Genomic DNA, 19,425 nt, shown 5'->3' on the forward strand with positions numbered 1-19,425 from the left:
ATAAAAGTGAACCAAACTCAACAAGATTGATAGCAGCTACTCCCACAAGTGCCTAGAGGCAATATCATGCATTATAACTACTTTTGACCACATAAATTTGGCATGCAAGCTCAAGAATAGGGTCACCTAAGCAGCAAAAATTTGCAATGAATAAAGCACTAGAACAAAAACTAATTGGACCATTGGAGGAGTCACATACCAAAGAACAATCCCCCAAAGCAGTTTTGTGAATGGAGCTTTGAGCAAGGAGATCGAAAATGGCAACAAGATGAGCAAGAACTCGGGTTTGAGCTGGTGGGTGATTTTTTCTAGAGCAAGACGAAGTGTGTGGGTGCAAGGATAAGTGGAGGGGACCCACGTGGGGTCCACGAGGCAGGGGGATGCGCCCAGGGGGGTGGGCGCGCCATCCACCCTCGTGGGCACATGGTTGCTCCCCCTGCTGTGTTCTCAGTGCCTAAAATCCTCAAATATTCTAGAAAAAAAATCTTATTTCGTTTCCAGGGCATTTGGAGAACTTTTATTTTCAGGGAATTTTTTTATTGCATGGATAATTCAGAAAACAGACATAAAATACTATTTTTTCTTTATTTCATATAAATAACAGAAAGTAAAAAGAGGGTACAGAAAGTTTTGTTTTCTAACTTCATCCATCTCATGCTCATCAAAAGGAATCCACTAACAATGTTGATCAGGTCTTGTTAACAAACTCATTTCGAATAACATGAAACCGGAGAAATTTTGAATAACACTAGGTTACCTCAACGGGGATATGCACATCCCCAACAATAAGAATATCATATTTCTTCTTGACTGTAGGAAGAGGAAATTCCAAACCTCCAATAGTGATTGTTGAAATTTTTCGAATAGAATTGATACTGTGGACTTGAGGTTGTTTCCTCGGAAAATGTACCATATGCTCATTACCATTAACATGAAAAGTGACATTGCCTTTGTTGCAATCTATAACAGCCCCTGCAGTACTCAAAAAGGGTCTACCAAGGATAATCGACATACTGTCGTCCTCGGGAATATCAAGAATAACAAAGTCCGTTAGAATAGTAATGTTTGCAACCACAATAGGCACATCCTCACAAATACCGATAGGTATAGCAGTTGATTTATTGGCCATTTGCAAAGATATTTCAGTAGGTGTCAACTTATTCAAATCAAGTCTACGATATAAGGAGAGAGGCATAACACTAACACCTGCTCCAAGATCACATAAAGCAGTTTTAACATAGTTTCTTTTAATGGAGCATGGTATAGTTGGTACTCCTGGATCTCCAAGTTTCTTTGGTATTCCACCCTTAAAAGTTTAATTAGCAAGCATGGTGGAACTTTTAGCTTCCGGTATCTTTCTCTTATTAGTAACAATATCCTTCATATACTTAGCATAAGGATTCATTTTAAGCATATCGGTCAAACGCATACGCAAAAAGATAGGTCTAATCATTTCAGCAAAGCGCTCAAAATCCTCATCATCCTTTTTCTTGGATGGTTTAGGAGGAAAATGCATGGGTTTCTGAACCCATGGTTCTCTTTCTTTACCATGCTTCCTAGCAACAAAGTCTCTCTTATCATAACGTTGATTCTTTGATTGTGGGTTATCAAGATCAACAGCAAGTTCAATCTCTACATCATTATCATTGCTAGGTTGAGCATCAACATGAACATGATCATTAACATTATCACTAGGTTCATGTTCATTACCAGATTGTGTTTCAGCATCAGAAATAGAAATATCATTGGGATTCTCAGGTGTGTCAACAACAGGTTCACTAGAAGCATGTAAAGTCCTATCATTTTTCTTTTTCTTCTTCTTAGAAGGACTAGGTGCATCAATATTAGTTCTCTGAGAATCTTGCTCAATTCTCTTAGGGTGGCCCTCAGGATACAAAGGTTCCTGGGTCATTTTACCCCCTCTAGTCATAACTCTAACATCATTATCATTTTTCTTATGATTTAATTCATTGAGCAAATGATTCTGAGCCTTAAGTACTTGTTCTACTTGAGTGGTAACCATAGAAGCATGTTTACTAATAAGTGTAAGTTCACCCTTAACTCTATACATACAATCACTCAAGTGTTCTACCATATCAACATTGCATTTCAATTGTCTACCAACATAAGCATTGAAGTTTTCTTGTTTAACCATAAAGTCATCAAACTCATCCAAGCATTGGCTAGCAACCTTAGTAAATGGAATTTCACATTTATCAAATCTATAGAGAGAATTTACCTTTACTACCTGTGTCGGGTTATCAAGACCATGTATTTCTTCAATAGGTGGTAAATTCTTAAGATCTTCAGCTTTAATACCTTTTTCTTTCATAGATTTCTTTGCCTCTTGCATATCTTCAGGACTGAGAAATAGAGTACCCCTTTTCTTCGGAGTTGGCTTAGGAGTTGGTTCAGGAAGTGTCCAATTATTTTCATTAGTCAACATATTATTCAACAGCAATTCAGCTTGATCAACAGTTCTTTCCCTAAAAACACAACCAGCACAACTATCCAGGTAGTCTCTGGAAGCATCGGTTAGTCCATTATAAAAGATATCAAGTATTTCATTTTTCTTGAGTGAATGATCAGGCAAAGCATTAAGTAATCGGAGAAGCCTCCCCCAAGCTTGTGGGAGACTCTCTTCTTCAATTTGCACAAAATTATATATTTCCCTTAAGGCAGCTTGTTTCTTGTGAGTGGGGAAATATTTAGCAGAGAAGTAATAAATCATATCCCGGGGACTACGCACACAACCAGGATCAAGAGAATTAAACCATGTTTTAGCATCACCCTTTAATGAGAACAGAAACAACTTAAGGATAAAGTAATAGCAAGTTTTCTCATCATTAATGAACAAAGTGGCTATATCATTTAATTTAGTAAGATGTGCCACAACAGTTTCAGATTCATAGCGATAGGAAGGATCAGATTCAACCAAAGTAATTAACTCAGGATCGACAGAGAAATCATAATCCTTATCAGTAATAAAGATAGGTGAAGTAGCAAAAGCAGGGTCATATTTCATTCTAGAATTCAAAGACTTTTCTTTAAGCTTAGCAAATAATTTCTTAAGATCAGATCTATCATTGCAAGCTAAGAAGTCTCTCGCAGTTTCTTCATCCATAACATAACCCTTAGGCACAACAGGCAATTCATATCTAGGGGAGAATCTTCATCATCACTTTCATCAATATTATTAGTTTCAATAATTTCATTCTCTCTAACCCTAGCAAGTTGTTCATCAAGAAATTCACCTAGTGGCACAGTAGTATCAAGCATAGAAGTAGTTTCATCATAAATATCACGCATAGCAGAAGTGGCATCATCAATAACATGCAACCTATCGGAATCAATAGCAGCAGTAGGTGTCGCAAGTTTACTCAAAACAGAAGGTGAATCAAGTGCAGAGCTAGATGGCGGTTCCTTACCTCCCCTCGTTGTTGAGGGAAAAATCTTGGTTCTTTGATCTTTCAAGTTCTTCATAGTGATCAACAGATATAAATCCCATGTGACTCAAAGAATAGAGCTATGCTCCCCGACAACGGCGCCAGAAAATAGTCTTGATAACCCACAAGTATAGGGGATCGCAACAGTTTTTGAGGGTAGAGTATTCAACCCAAATTTATTGATTCGACACAAGGGGAGCCAAAGAATATTCTCAAGTATTAGCAGCTGAGTTGTCAATTCAACCACACCTGGAAACTTAATATTTGCAGCAAAGTGTTTAGTAGCAAAGTAATATGATAGTAATGGTAACGGTAGAAAAAGTAATATTTTTGGTTTTATAGTGATTGTAACAGTAGCAACAGAAAAGTAAATAAGCGAAGAACAATATAGGAAAAGCTCGTAGGCATTGGATCGGTGATGGAGAATTATGTTGGATGCGATCAATCATGCAACATTTATAACATAGGGTGACACAGAACTAGCTCCAGTTCATCAATGTAATGTAGGCATATATTCCGAATATAGTCAGACATGCTTATGGAAAAGAACTTGCATGCCATCTTTTGTCCTACCCTCACGTGGCAGCGGGGTCCTATTGGAAGCTAAGGGATATCAAGGCCTCCTTTTAATAGAGTACCGGACCAAAGCATTAACACATAGTGAATACATGAACTCCTGAAACTACGGTCATCACCGGTAAGTATCCCGATTATTATCACTTCGGGGTTGACGGATCATAACACATAATAGGTGACTATAGAGTTGCAAGATAGGATCAAGAACACACATATATTGATGAAAACATAATAGGTTCAGATCTGAAATCATGGCACTCGGGCCCTAGTGACAAGCATTAAGCATAGCAAAGTCATAGCAACATCAATATCAGAACATAGGGGATACTAGGGATCAAACCCTAACAAAACTAACTCGATTACATGATAAATCTCATCCAACCCATCACCGTCCAGCAAGCCTACGATGGAATTACTCGCGCACGGCGGTGAGCATCATGAAATTGGTGATGGAGGAGGGTTGATGATGACGATGGCGACGGATTCCCTCTCCGGAGCCCCAAACGGACTCCAGATCAGCAATCCCAAGAGAGTTTAGGGCTTGGCGGCGGCTCCGTATCGTAAAACGTGATGAATCCTTCTCTCTGATTTTTTCCTCCCCGAAAGTGAATATATGGAGTCAAGATGGACGTCGGTGGAGTGTCAGGGGCTCACGAGGCAGGGGGGTGCGCCAAGGGGGGTACGCGTGCCCCCACCCTCGTGGACATGGTGTGGGCCCCCTAACATGGATCTTTTCTCCAGTATTTTTATATATTCCAAAAATAATCTCCATTGATTTTCAGGTCATTCCGAAGAACTTTTATTTCCGCACAAAAATAACACCATGGCAATTCTGCTGAAAACAGCGTCAGTCCGGGTTAGTTCCATTCAAATCATGCAAGTTAGAGTCCAGAACAAGGGAAAAAGTGTTTGGAAAAGTAGATACGACGGAGACGTATCACAAAGGAAGATATTTTGTTCTTGAGAGCGAGGCTCGATCTCACAACGTGGCAGTGGAGGCAGCACGGCAGGCTGAGGCATCTGCACCGAGAGCCTCTGTGAGCTACCACGCCAACTACTACCATCCATGCTACTGACCGATTACCAAGTTAGGCCAAAAGCCTAAGCTTGGGGGAGTACGTGTTTCTCATCGACGTTACATTCATGTCCACTTATTCCAGTTGTTGGTGTTCACACTTTTTCATTGTATCATCCATGTTTAGACTTATTTTTCTTGCCTTCTTCTTGTGTGTTTGAAAAACTTTAGAAAAAAAACAAAAAAATTAGCTGTATTTAGTTTACTTTCTATGCATGCTTAGTTTTAATATTAATATTAAAAATAAAACCCAAAAAGATTTCCTTGTTCTTCTTTTGCTTGTTGGGAGATTTCCCGTGTAAATAGTTTTTCTCGTTTTCGCTTTTCCCTTTTATTTTCTTGTTCAAGAAAACCAAAAACTCCAAAAATATTTCAGTGTGTTTCTTTGAATTTCCTTTCTTTTTATTCGAGTTGCACCGAGGAGAAGACCACGATGAAAATGTTGAGTGGCTCTCATATGAATAACCATTGAACTAATAAAGAGCACATTTTACCTTGTCTTCTCCTGTTGAATAAAATATTTCCAGATTCCAGCTTAGTCCATGGCACTCCTGCACTATTATTATTTTCATATCATTTGGTCGTGCAAGTGAAAGGCAATAATGGCAACATTCGATGAACTGGCCGTGGCAGAGAGAAACTGATATGAACTCGACTTGTTCTGTTTGTGTAAATATGTTTAACCTAGTATCCATGATTCAGCCCATTATGATTAAACATGTTTGCAATGACAATTAGAGATTATAGTTTCTCATGCCATGCATAAGTAGCTGGGAGTGACTAATGATTTATCTTGGATATCAACATTGCGTTAAAATGATTGTGATGTAGTATGATAATATGGTATCCTCCTCTGAATGTTCGAGTGGCTTGACTTGGCACATGTTCATGCATGTAGTTGAATCAAAACCAACAATAGCCTCTATGATATTTATGTTCATGGTGTTCATATCCTACTTATGTTAGTGTCCAACGTTACTTATGCATAATGCATGTTCATGATCGTTGTTGCTCTTTAGCTGGCCGCTTCTTAATCTAATTGCTAGCCTTCGCCTGTACTAAGTGGGAATTCTGGTTGTACATCAAAAACCTTGAACCCAAAGTTATTCCAAATGAGTCCACCATACCTACCTATATGTGGTATTACACTTCCGTCCTAAGTAAATTTGCTTGTGCCATCTCTATAAACTTCTAAAAAAATATCCTTTTTGTGTGCCTGGATCGTTCATGGAACGACAGGAGGTGGTCGGTATCTTCCATGCTAAGCGGGTTATTCTCAGGTCGAGTGTTTATTTACTCGCCATCGCATAAGAAAAAGGTGGTGTCGGTGTCAAAACTGGCGGATCTCGGGTAGGGGGTCCCGAACTGTGCGTCTAAGGCGGATGGTAACAGGAGGTAGGGGACACAATATTTTACCCAGGTTCGGGCCCACTTGATGGAGGTAAAACCCTATGTCCTGCTTGATTAATATTGATGATATGGGTAGTACAAGAGTAGATCTACCACGAGATCAGAGAGGCTAAACCCTAGAAGCTAGCCTATGGTATGATTGTATGTTGTAGTTGTTGTCTCCTACAGACTAAAACCCTCCGGTTTATATAGACACCGAAGAGGGTTAGGGTTACACAAGGTCGGTTACAAAGGAGGATATATACATATCCGTATCGCCTAGCTTGCCTTCAACGCCAAGTAGAGTCCCATCCGGACACGAGACGAAGTCTTCAATCTTGTATCTTCATAGTCTAACAGTCCGACCAAAGGATATAGTCCGGCTGTCCGGAGACCCCCTAATCCAGGACTCCCTTAGTAGCCCCTGAACCAGGCTTCAACGACGATGAGTCCGGCGTGCAGTATTGTCTTCGGCATTGCAAGGCGGGTTTCTCCTCCGAATATACCACGGAAGAATTTGAATATAAGGATAGTGTCCGACCCTGCAAAATAAGTTCCACATACCACCATAGAGAGAATAATATTTCCACAAATCCAATTTGCTGACTTGTTTTGGCAACACGACATTATGTCATGGCCCGGTGATTATTCGAACCATTTCCTTTAACTAGCCCCGCACATAATGTGAGGCAGTTTTTTGACACGTGTTGTCAAAGCAGAGATTGTGTCCCCTTATCACGGGATTCTCATCAATACGGGCGTGGGTAACCCAACCGCGCCATCAATTGCCGCGCTTGGGGGATAAGCAAGTTTTACCAGGCTAGTGGGGACGCTTAGTTTCGTCTGCCCATATAAAGGGATAAGGATTCACCTTTTCATCCACGCCTTCTTCCTCCTTTGCTCATCCATTTTCGCGCACTCGAGCTCCAGCGCCCAAGTCCACACTTCCCACCTCAACCTTCTCCAACCATGTCTGGAGCGGGAGGTAGGTGGATGGTCTCCTCCGTCACGGAGGGACACATCAAGAAGCCAAGGAGAGCCGGATACCTACCCGACGACATCGCGCACCGGCTCCTAGATGAGGGGCAGCTCATCCCCACCCCCAGGCCCCATGAGAGGGTAGTGTTCCTTACCCATTTCCTCCGTGGACTGGGATTCCCTCTCCACCCATTCGTCCGGGGGCTCATGTTCTACTATGGCCTGGATTTCCACGATCTGGCCCCGAACTTCATCCTCAACATCTTGGCGTTTTATCATCGTGTGCGAGGCCTTCCTCCGCATCAAGCCCCACTTCGGCTTATGGCTGAAGACCTTCAATGTCAAGACGAAGGTAGTGGGCGGCCGCCAGGCGGAATGCGGAGGTGCCATGGTGGGCAAGATGCCCAACGTCACATGGCTCGAGGGCTCCTTCGTGGAGACCATAAAGGGGTGGCAATCGGGGTGGTTCTACATCACCGAGCCACGTGACCCTGCATGGGCAGCGGCCCCCGAGTTCCGATATGGCATCCCCACGCGGCTCACCTCCTGGAAAGAGAAGGGCCTGTCCTGGGGTAGTTTGGGAGAGCTGACCGGACTCCAAACATGTATTCAAAACATGGTGAACAAGAAGCTCAAACTCGTCAACGTAGTCCAGGTCATGCTCATCCGCCGGATCCTCCCGTGTCAACAACGGGCCTTCAACTTGTGGGAGTTCGACCCGGCCCAGCACCAAACTCTGAACAGGCTCTTCGATACAACACACGAGGATGCCTGGAAGGTGCTATTCAAGGGCGCTGAGGTTCCTCCTCCTACTACCGAGGATCGCGGATTCTGCGCGAAGGGCCAAGCCAGCGTGGTAAGCTGTTTTACCTCTTACAAGATACTTGTTTTACATAGTTTGACTCTATGCGGGATCTAAGCTCCCGTTCCTTTGACAGGACTAGCAAGAAATGGCGGACAGATCGACTGTCCGGCTCCTTTGCCCGAAGGCCCAACAAACGCTCTCCTGACGGAGATGCTGACTCCGGCTCCTTACAAGGTGCCAGGGAAGACCAAGAAGGCCAAGGGAACCCGAAAGAGTTCCCGACGCCAGGCGTCATCGGACTCACCGTCTGAGGACTCTACGGCGCAACCCTCCCCCGAAGACGAGGAGGCAGAAGAAGATGCTCCCCCTCCAGACGGGGGAGACAAGAAAAGGAAGGCCGCCCCAACTAGGGAGGCAGAAGGGTCCAAGAAGGGGAGGACTATCCTTCCGGATAGCTCTACCACCGCCACCGACGGCGAAGACGAGTGGCTGCCCAGGGCCAAGCCCCTGGGGAAGTCGTAAGTATTCGGATACTCAGAGTAACTCATAGTATTCCTTTGTCGCACTACTTCACCTAACACCGAATATGATTATGCAGGCCACCACGAGCCCGTATCAATGTATCATCGGACGGCTCCCTAGGCTCGTCGGACATGGATAGCGATCCACTTCCGAGCATCACCTCCCCTTGTCCTGTGGACGACGCCGAGGTATTGTCTCAAGAGGCACCAGGTCGAGGGGAGACAGTCCCGGAGGCGCCTCAAGGCGACCTTCCGGACTCCGGGGGCAGAGGGGACGAGGCCCCTGAGGGCTCCGAGTTCGACCCTCAGCCGAATACCGCGCCGGAACCTCTAGTGGTTCCGGACTCGGGCAGGCGGCCTCCTTCCAGGAGGGGCGAGACGCCTGTGCCGGTGACCTCTGTCCATCCAGAGGCACCGGACAATCTGCTGGAAGCGCTTTGCAGCGCTTCCATCGATGAGGAGCACCGTACTATTATGAGCGCGGTGGTCCAGAAGGTTCAGTCCGCCAAGAGCGGATTGACTGAAGCCTGTGCCAGCCTTCTAACAGGCTTTGAGGTAAGTGTTAAAATATAGGAAAAATATTACCGCATAGATAGTAGCCCCTGATGTTCTGTTCGGTGTTCACAAAGAAAAGCCGAACAGAGGATCAAACAATATTGCAGGAGTCTAATATGAGTATGTCAATATGCGTATGCAGGCTTCGCTGCTGGCATCCGCCGCACTGACTGCGGAGGTCGCCGTACTAAAGCAGGACCTTAAAGGGTCCCGGGACGAGCTCGGCCTTGCCAAGAGGCAGCTCGTGGAGAACAAAGGTAAGTAGTACCTAGTCGGTGGATATGTATAAAAAGAGTGCGATTGCAAAATGACAGGATCATCGTGAATTTTCCAGGGGCCACGACCGAAGTGGCGACCCTAAAGCAAGCGCTGTCCGAGGCTGAAGATAAAGTGGCCAAGGAGCGCACCGAGCGAGAAAAGCAAGAGGCTCGGGTGGGCGAGGTGCAGCAAGAGCTCCAGGCTCTCGTGACGAAGCATGAGGCGTTGGAGCTTGACTCGAAGACGCGAGAGTCTGAGCTTGCCGCGGCCCTCGAGAGCGCAAAAAGTGCCAAGGACGAAGCCCAAAAGGCCCTCCAGGAGATCGACGCAATGAAGAAGATAGCGACGGGTAAGGCATTCTATATGCAAAGTAAGCATGTAAAAGTAAATTACCGATTACTTACCCGAATTCGGAGCTCTCTAGGAGCATTCGCAGATTTGCCCCGCAGCATGTCGGATGCCGCACAGTTTTACCAGGCCGAGGAGGGAAGCTCAACGGAGAAGCTGTTCTGGTCTCAGTATACTGGGACCGAACACCCGATGCCTCTGAGCGACCAGCTAAAGCAGCTGGTCGAGCTGCACAAGGCGGTCGAGCAGGCTATGAAGGGCCTTATAGTCCGGCTGTGGCCTGGCGACGCCCTTCCGAACAGCTACTTCGGCCTGGTGAGGCGGCTTGTAGATGCCTGCCCACGGCTGGAGGTCGTCAAGCGGTCCGTCTGCATCGAATGTGCACGCCAGGCTTTTGCCCGTGTGAAGGTGCAGTGGGCCAAGCTAGACGCCGTGAAGCTGATCAAGGAAGGGCCGTCGCAGGGCAAGGAGCATCGCACCCCCGAAATTTATTATGAGGGTGTCCTGAAGGGTGCCCGTCTTGTAGCATACGAATGTTCAAAGGATGTAATATTTGAGTAGACTTACTCGTGTGATCCTGTATGATGAAAACTTGTTTCATATGCGCTATGCAACGCTTGTGTGAATTTAAAATATTACCTTCTGTTTGGCTGTTTATCCAATCTGAGAGATGGCTAGTCCCCAGCTTCTGCCCCCATGCCACGAGTGCTGGGGTGTTCGGGATAAACCTAAGCACTCTTGTTCCCATGTTTGGGTCCTTCGAGGGAGGTGCTCAGCACAACGAACAAGGCAACCGGACTAATAATGCTTTATCACTCTCACTTAGCCATAGAATTCTATAATTTTAAATTTCGGCGAAGCCCCTGGTATTCGGAAGGCCGAATTCGGGGCGCGATACACGCCTTTAAGCCGGACAGGGCCGGCCCCTCGCTCTAAGTGGCATAAGTCTTTAGGGACTCGAAAACCTCGCCGAACAGCGACCAGTCTCTCGCCTTATCATGACAGTCAGTTTTAGCTTTCTCTACTGAGGTGCTTTAGCCCAGCAGAACCGGGGCACAATCACAGTAGTTCTCCTAGCGCTACCTTAGCCGATAGAGCGGAACGTAAGGTACCAAAACATAGGAGCCGGGCAAACCCAACATTTGACCAAAGACATGATTCGGAGTTGATGCATATAATGCTATAAGTTCAGGGTGCCGCACTTGTGAAAGTGTTCGGACTTTTCACACTATATTCTGGGGTACGTAAGCCCCTGGTGTGTTGGCCGTAGCAAAGTGTACGGTTGCAAGGCGTCATTAATGAACACACACATATATATATATAACAAGAATGCAATAATAGTCGTAATGTTATGCATTGTTTATTCGAAAAGGTGCGTTTAAAGCAGAATGATACAGATGGTGCGATAAGCAAAGAGTAGGACTATGTCCCTTCCAAGGGCAAGGGGAATAGTATTAAATCAAATATTTCGCTCGTTATTGTAATCCACCTGGGAATTCCGTGGTGTGACGTAGCTTTCCGCCTCCTTGGTTGCTGCATCATGTGTTCGGCAATAGTGCTACCGGACAGGGTTTCCAGAGATTAAGGTCCTGAAAAAGAGAAAAATAACCAAAGGGAGAGCCCCTAGTGCGGTTTAAGCCGCGTCTTGGGGCGTGCCGCAGTTGTGCCCCCCTCCCCACCTGTGCCCATGGTATTTTTAATGTGTAATTATGTACGCCTGGCACGAGTTTCGCCGTTCGGCTGGAACTGGGGTGGGGGCCGCATTGCTACGCGAGCTCAGATCGCGCCAGGTGGTCTAGTTGCCAATTGCTCCGAGCGCGCTTGAAGGTGTCCGGGTCTTGAAACGCCGAACTGGTGGATTGCCTTGAGAGGCTGCTTTGCGCTTCTGCTGCGAGGGCCGCGGTCTGCTCCTCCGTTCAGAGAGAGTGCTCTGTGTTTCCATTGACTGTAATAACCCCGCGAGGTCCTGGCATCTTGAGCTTGAGGTATGCATAATGCGGTACCGCATTGAATATTGCAAATGCGGTTCGTCCGAGCAGTGCATGATAACCACTGTAGAACGGGACTATATCGAAGATTAACTCTTCGCTTCGAAAGTTGTCCGGGGATCCGAAGACCACTTCCAGTGTAATTGAGCCTGTGCAATGGGCCTCTACGCCTGGAATGACGCCCTTAAAGGTTGTTTTTGTGGGTTTGATCCTTGAGGGGTCTATACCCATTTTGCGCACTGTCTCCTGATAAAGCAGGTTTAGGCTGCTGCCACCGTCCATAAGGACTCGAGTGAGGTGAAATCCGTCAATGATTGGTTCCAGAACCAGTGCGGCGAATCCGCCATGACGGATACTAGTGGGATGGTCACTGCGATCGAAAGTGATCGGATAGGAGGACCATGGGTTGAACTTTGGGGCGGCTGGCTCCAACGCATATACGTCCCTGAGCGCACGCTTCCACTCCCTCTTGGGGATGTGGGTTGCGTATATCATGTTCACCGTCCGCACTTGTGGGGGAAACCTCTTCTGTCCTCCAGTGTGTGGCTGCCCGGGCTCCTCCTCGTCATCACTATGTGGACCCTTGTCCTTGTTTTCGGCAATTAACTTGCCGGCCTGCTTGAACACCCAATAGTCCCTGTTGGTGTGATTGGCTGGCTTCTCTGGGGTGCCGTCTATTTGACACGAGCGATCGAGTATACGGTCCAAGCTGGACGGACCCGGCGTACTTTGTTTGAATGCCTTTTTCCGCTGACCGGGTTTAGAGCCTTTGAATCCGGCATTGACTGCCGTATCCTCGGTATTATCACTGTTAATGCGGCACTTATGTTGGTTGCAACGTGACCTGCTATTGCCGTCCTTAGTATCCGAAGTACCATGGTTCTTTGATATGTTATTACTGCGAGCCAGCCAGCTGTCTTGTCCCGCACAAAAGCGGGTCATGAGTGTCGTGAGGGCTGCCACAGATTTCGGCTTTTCCTGACCAAGGTGCCGGGCTAGCCATTCGTCGCGGATGTTGTGTTTGAAAGCCGCTAGGGCCTCTGCATCCGGACAATCGACGATTTGATTTTTCTTTGTTAGGAACCGAGTCCAGAATTGCCTGGGCGATTCTTCTGGCTGCTGAATTATGTGGCTCAAGTCATCGGCATCTGGTGGCCGCACATAAGTGCCCTGAAAGTTGTCGAGGAATGCGGCTTCCAGATCTTCCCAACAGTTGATGGACTCTGCTGGCAAGCTGTTAAGCCAATGCCGCGCTGGTCCCTTGAGCTTTAGTGGGAGGTATTTGATGGCGTGTAAGTCATCACCGCGTGCCATGTGGATGTGGAGGAGGAAATCCTCGATCCATACCGCGGGATCTGTTGTGCCGTCGTATGATTCAATATTCACAGGTTTGAAACCTTCTGGGATTTGATGATCCATTACTTCGTCTGTGAAGCATAAGGGGTGTGCGGCGCCTCTGTATTGGGCAATATCGCGACGCAGCTCGAATGGGTCTTGCCCGCTGTGTTCGGCCCGGCCGGATTTACTTTTACTGTATCCGGCGTGACGTTTATCGTCTCACATAGTGGCGCGCCCTCGTGATCTGTAGATCGATCTTGCATGCTTTGCTTTGTCCTCCAATATGTCTCGCAGGTATGGCGTATCTCCCTGTGCCTTTTTATTTGAATGGCGTCGGGGTGGCTGAGTTTTTGGCTGGAATGCCTCTCTATCGCGGCCACGAGGTGGCCGATCAGCCGCGTCATCTGCTTCTTCCTCCAGTCGGGGTAGCAACCTGCATTTTGGGTAACTCTTGGAGGGGCGCTCAAGTTTGTATTCCTCGGCCGCGAGGACTTCAGTCCATCTGTCAGCTAGCAGATCTTGATCAGCGTGAAGCTGCTGCTGCTTTTTCTTAAGGCTATTTGTCGTGGCTATAAGCCAGTGTTTGAAGCGCTCTTGTTCGACGGGATCCTATGGCACGGCGAACTCTTCGTCGCCGAGGCTTGCCTCGTCTTCGAAGGGGGGCATGTAATTATCATCCTCCGCCTCTCCATCTGCCGCTCTCTCAGGAGGGCTGGCTCCTCCATCCTCTTGCTCTAAATCTTGCTCGAGGGGATTGTTGTTGTCTTCGGCAATATCCGGAGTGTTATTATCTCCTATGCTGGTATCACTATTGGGGAACGTAGTAATTTCAAAAAATTTCCTACGCACACGCAAGATCATGGTGATGCATAGCAACGAGAGGGGAGAGTGTGATCTACGTACCCTCGTAGACCGACAGCGGAAGCGTTATGACAACGCGGTTGATGTAGTCGTACGTCTTCACGGTCCAATCGATCAAGCACCGAAACTACGGCACCTCCGAGTTTTAGCACACGTTCAGCTCGATGACGATCCCCGGACTCCGATCCAGCAAAGTGTCGGGGAAGAGTTCCGTCAGCACGACGGCATGGTGACGATCTTGATGTTCTACCGTCGCAGGGCTTCGCCTAAGCACCGCTACAATATTATCGAGGAGTATGGTGGAAGGGGGCACCGCACACGGCTAAGAAAACGATCACGTGGATCAACTTGTGTGTCTAGGGGTGCCCCCTGCCCCCGTATATAAAGGAGCAAGGGGAGGAGGCCGGCCGGCCCTATGGCGCGCCAAGGAGGAGGAGTCCTCCTCCTAGTAGGAGTAGGACTCCCCTCTTTCCTACTCCTACTAGGAGGGGGAAAGGAAGGGGAGAGGGAGAAGGAAAGGGGGGCGCCGCCCCCCTCTCCTAGTCCAATTCGGACCAGAGGGGGAGGGGGCGCGCGGCCCACCCTGGCCTCCCCTCTCTCTCTCCACTAAGGCCCATTACTTCTCCCGGGGGGGGGTGTTCCGGTAACCCTCCAGCACTCCGGTTTTCTCCGAAATCACCCGGAACACTTCCAGTGTCCGAATATAGTCGTCCAATATATCAATCTTTATGTCTCGACCATTTCGAGACTCCTCGTCATGTCCGTGATCACATCCGGGACTCCGAACTAACTTCGGTACATCAAAACTCATAAACTCATAATATAACTGTCATCGAAACCTTAAGCGTGCGGACCCTACGGGTTTGAGAACAATGTAGACATGACCGAGACATGTCTCCAGTCAATAACCAATAGCGGAACCTGGATGCTCATATTGGCTCCCACATATTCTACGAAGATCTTTATCGGTCAGACCGCATAACAACATACATTGTTCCCTTTGTCATCGGTATGTTACTTGCCCGAGATTCGATCGTCGGTATCTTAACACCTAGGTCAATCTCATTACCGGCAAGTCTCTTTACTCGTTTCGTAATACATCATCTCACAACTAACTCATTAGTTGCAATGCTTGCAAGGCTTATGTGATGTGCATTACCGAGAGGGCCCAGATATACCTCTCCGACAATAGGAGTGACAAATCCTAATCTCGAAATACGCCAACCCAACATTTACCTTTGGATACACCTGTAGAGCTCCTTTATAATCACCCAGTTACGTTGTGACGTTTGGTAGCACACAAAGTGTTCCTCCGGCAAACGGGAGTTGCATAATCTCATAGTCATAGGAACATGTATAAGTCATGAAGAAAGCAATAGCAACACACTAAACGATCGGGTGCTAAGCTAATGGAATGGGTCATGTCAATCATATCATTCTCCTAATAATGTGACCCCGTTAATCAAATGACAACACATGTCTATGGTTAGGAAAATAACCATCTTTGATTAACGAGCTAGTCAAGTAGAGGCATACTAGTGACATTTAGTTTGTCTATGTATTCACACAAGTATTATGTTTCCGGATAATACAATTCTAGCATGAATAATAAACATTTATCATCATATAAGGAAATAAAATAATAACATTATTATTGCCTCTAGGGCATATTTCCTTCAGTCTCCCACTTGCACTAGAGTCAATAATCTAGATTACACAGTAATGATTCTAACACCCATGGAGCTTTGGTGCTGATCATGTTTTGCTCGTGGAAGAGGCTTAGTCAACGGGTCTGCAACATTCAGATCCGTATGTATCTTGCAAATCTCTATGTCTCCCACCTGGACTAGATCCCGGATGGAATTGAAGCGTCTCTTGATGTGCTTGGTTCTCTTGTGAAATCTGGATTCCTTTGCCAAGGCAATTGCACCAGTATTGTCACAAAAGATTTTGATTGGACCCGATGCACTAGGTATGACACCTAGATCGAATATGAACTCCTTCATCCAGACTCCTTCGTTTGTTGCTTCTGAAGCAGCTATGTACTCCGCTTCATATGTAGATCCCGCCACAACGCTTTGTTTAGAACTGCACCAACTGACAGCTCCACCGTTTAATGTAAACATGTATCCGGTTTGCGATTTAGAATCGTCCAGATTAGTGTCAAAGCTTGCATCAACGTAACCATTTACGATGAGCTCTTTGTCACCTCCATATATGAGAAACATATCCTTAGTCCTTTTCAGGTATTTCAGGATGTTCTTGACCGCTGTCCAGTGATCCACTCCTGGATTACTTTGGTACCTCCCTGCTAGACTTATAGCGAGACACACATCAGGTCTGGTACACAGCATTGCATACATGATAGAGCCTATGGCTGAAGCATAGGGAACATCTTTCATTTTCTCTCTATCTTCTGGATTGGTCGGGCATTGAGTCTTACTCAATTTCACACCTTGTAACACAGGCAAGAATCCTTTCTTTGCTTGATCCATTTTGAATTTCTTCAAAATTTTGTCAAGGTATGTGCTTTGTGAAAGTCCAATTAAGCGTCTTGATCTATCTCTATAGATCTTAATGCCCAACTCATGCACACAGAATAATTGAGCAAATGGATTTTGAATGAAAAATATTTGCAACACATGCATTTTCATTAGTTTTTGCAGACATTAGCCTAAAACTTATGGTCAAATATGCATACTGGATAATGTGTCGGTGTATATAACGCCATGTACTTACAAACAAAGAGTGTGTTCCCTAGCCTTACTTATATCTTTCTCGAGTTAATACTTCTATGTTCAAGGTTTGCTCCCAATCTTTGGTTGGCTCTCCTCAATTGTCCAATTGACTCCATGCATCAATGGAACCATCTCTCATGGGAATCATCTCTTATGGACATAAATTCTTGATTTGCATTCTCCATTATATGCTAGCTTGATGAAATTATCGCTGATCGAGTAAAGGATCATCGATAAATGGATTCTAATAAAACAGAAGTGTAAAATGTACATCCTAAAATAGTTAATATGACCAGAACCATTCCCTTGCTGTACTTATATATACCTCAAGTTAATAATTTTTTGTTCAAGGTTTACTTTGGAAAACAAAATTATAAATATATAAAAGATTTTTACATCTATATTACATACATTAGTAACTAAGATATCTATTATTCTATTTTTAGGGGCACGAAAAAGTTTGGGACCTAGACTGCTAAATGTATCAAAGCTCCTTTAAGACATCTTTGAAAACCAGTGTTAAAGTTTTCTGTATATTAGACATATAGCCAATTTAAGGGAGTTGTTTTCTATAGAATGCAAATATTGTAATTCCACATATTCATCAGCAAAACCAAGAAGCTAATTAATCAAATACGAGGTCCAATATTAACTTACTATCAGTTTGTTAGTATTGTTTGTTTCCTCCTGCTTCCTTATACAACATATAAAGACACATTGAAATTACCTCAAATCAACATCCTTTTTATTTTGAACAGAAAGAACCATAATAAATGGCGTATCTTCTGCATTGGTCGGGCATTGAGTCTTACTCAATTTCACACCTTGTAACACAGGCAAGAATCCTTTCTTTGCTTGATCCATTTTGAATTTATTCAAAATTTTGTCAAGGTATGTGCTTTGTGAAAGTCCAATTAAGCGTCGTGATCTATCTCTATAGATCTTAATGCCCAATATGTAAGCAATTTCACCGAGGTCTTTCATTGAAAAACTCTTATTCAAGTATCCCTTTATGCTATCCAGAAATTCTATATCATTTCCGATTAGTAATATGTCATCTAGATATAATATCAGAAATGCTACAGAGCTCCCACTCACTTTCTTGTAAATACAGGCTTCTCCAAAAGTATGTACAAAACCAAATGCTTTGATCACACTATCAAAGCGTTTATTCCAACTCCGAGAGGCTTGCACCAGTCCATAAATGGATCGCTGGAGCTTGCACACTTTGTTAGCTCCCTTTGGATCGACAAAACCTTCCGGCTGCATCATATACAACTCTTCTTCCAGAAATCCATTTAGGAATGCAGTTTTGACATCCATCTGCCAAATTTCATAATCATAAAATGCGGCAATTGCTAACATGATTCGGACAGACTTAAGCATCGCTACGGGTGAGAAGGTCTCATCGTAGTCAATCCCTTGAACTTGTCGAAAACCTTTTGCGACAAGTCGAGCTTTGTAGACAGTAACATTACCGTCAGCGCTAGTCTTCTTCTTGAAGATCCATTTATTCTCAATTGCTTGCCGATCTTTGCGCAAGTCAACCAAAGTCCACACTTTGTTCTCATACATGGATCCCATCTCAGATTTCATGGCTTCAAGCCATTTTGTGGAATCTGGGCTCACCATCGCTTCTCCATAGTTCGTAGGTTCATCATGATCTAATAGCATGACTTCCAGAACAGGATTACCATACCACTCTGGTGCGGATCTTACTCTGGTTGATCTACAAGGTTCGGTAGTATCTTGTTCTGAAGTTTCATGATCATCATCATTAGCTTCCTCACTAATTGGTGTAGGTGTCACAGAAACTGGTTTCTGTGATGTACTACTTTCCAATAAGGGAGCAGGTACAGTTACCTCATCAAGTTCTACTTTCCTCCCACTCACTTCTTTCGAGAGAAACTCCTTCTCTAGAAAGTTTCCGAATTTAGCAACAAAAGTCTTGCCTTCGGATCTGTGATAGAAGGTGTATCCAATAGTTTCCTTTGGATATCCTATGAAGACACATTTGTCCGATTTGGGTTCGAGCTTATCAGGTTGAAACTTTTTCACATAAGCATCGCAGCCCCAAACTTTCAGAAACGACAACTTTGGTTTCTTGTCAAACCACAGTTCATAAGGCGTCGTCTCAACGGATTTTGATGGTGCCCTATTTAACGTGAATGCGGCCGTCTCTAGAGCATAACCCCAAAACGATAGCGGTAAATTAGTAAGAGACATCATAGATCGCACCATATCAAGTAAGGTACAATTATGACATTCGGACACACCATTACGCTATGGTGTTCCGGGTGGCGTGAGTTGCGAAACTATTCCGCATTGTTTCAAATGTACACCAAACTCGTAACTCAAATATTCTCCTCTACGATCAGATCGTAGGAATTTTATTTTCTTGTTACGATGATTTTCAACTTCACTCTGAAATTCTTTGAACTTCTCAAATATTTCAGACTTATGTTTCATTAAGTAGATATACCCATATCTGCTTAAGTCATCTGTGAAGGTGAGAAAATAATGATATCCGCCACGAGCCTCAACATTCA

The 19,425-nt window shown here is 45.1% G+C and overlaps 1 pseudogene; it reads right to left on the reverse strand.

Annotated features, from left to right (window-relative positions):
- Positions 1 to 748: 748 nt before the first annotated feature.
- On the reverse strand, positions 749 to 2,446 carry LOC147976595 (uncharacterized; annotated as a pseudogene).
- Positions 2,447 to 19,425: the final 16,979 nt, after the last annotated feature.

This window comes from Triticum urartu, chromosome 4A, assembly GCF_056163025.1.
Source record: "Triticum urartu cultivar PI428250 chromosome 4A, HENAU_Tu73, whole genome shotgun sequence".
NCBI lineage: Eukaryota > Viridiplantae > Streptophyta > Magnoliopsida > Poales > Poaceae > Triticum > Triticum urartu.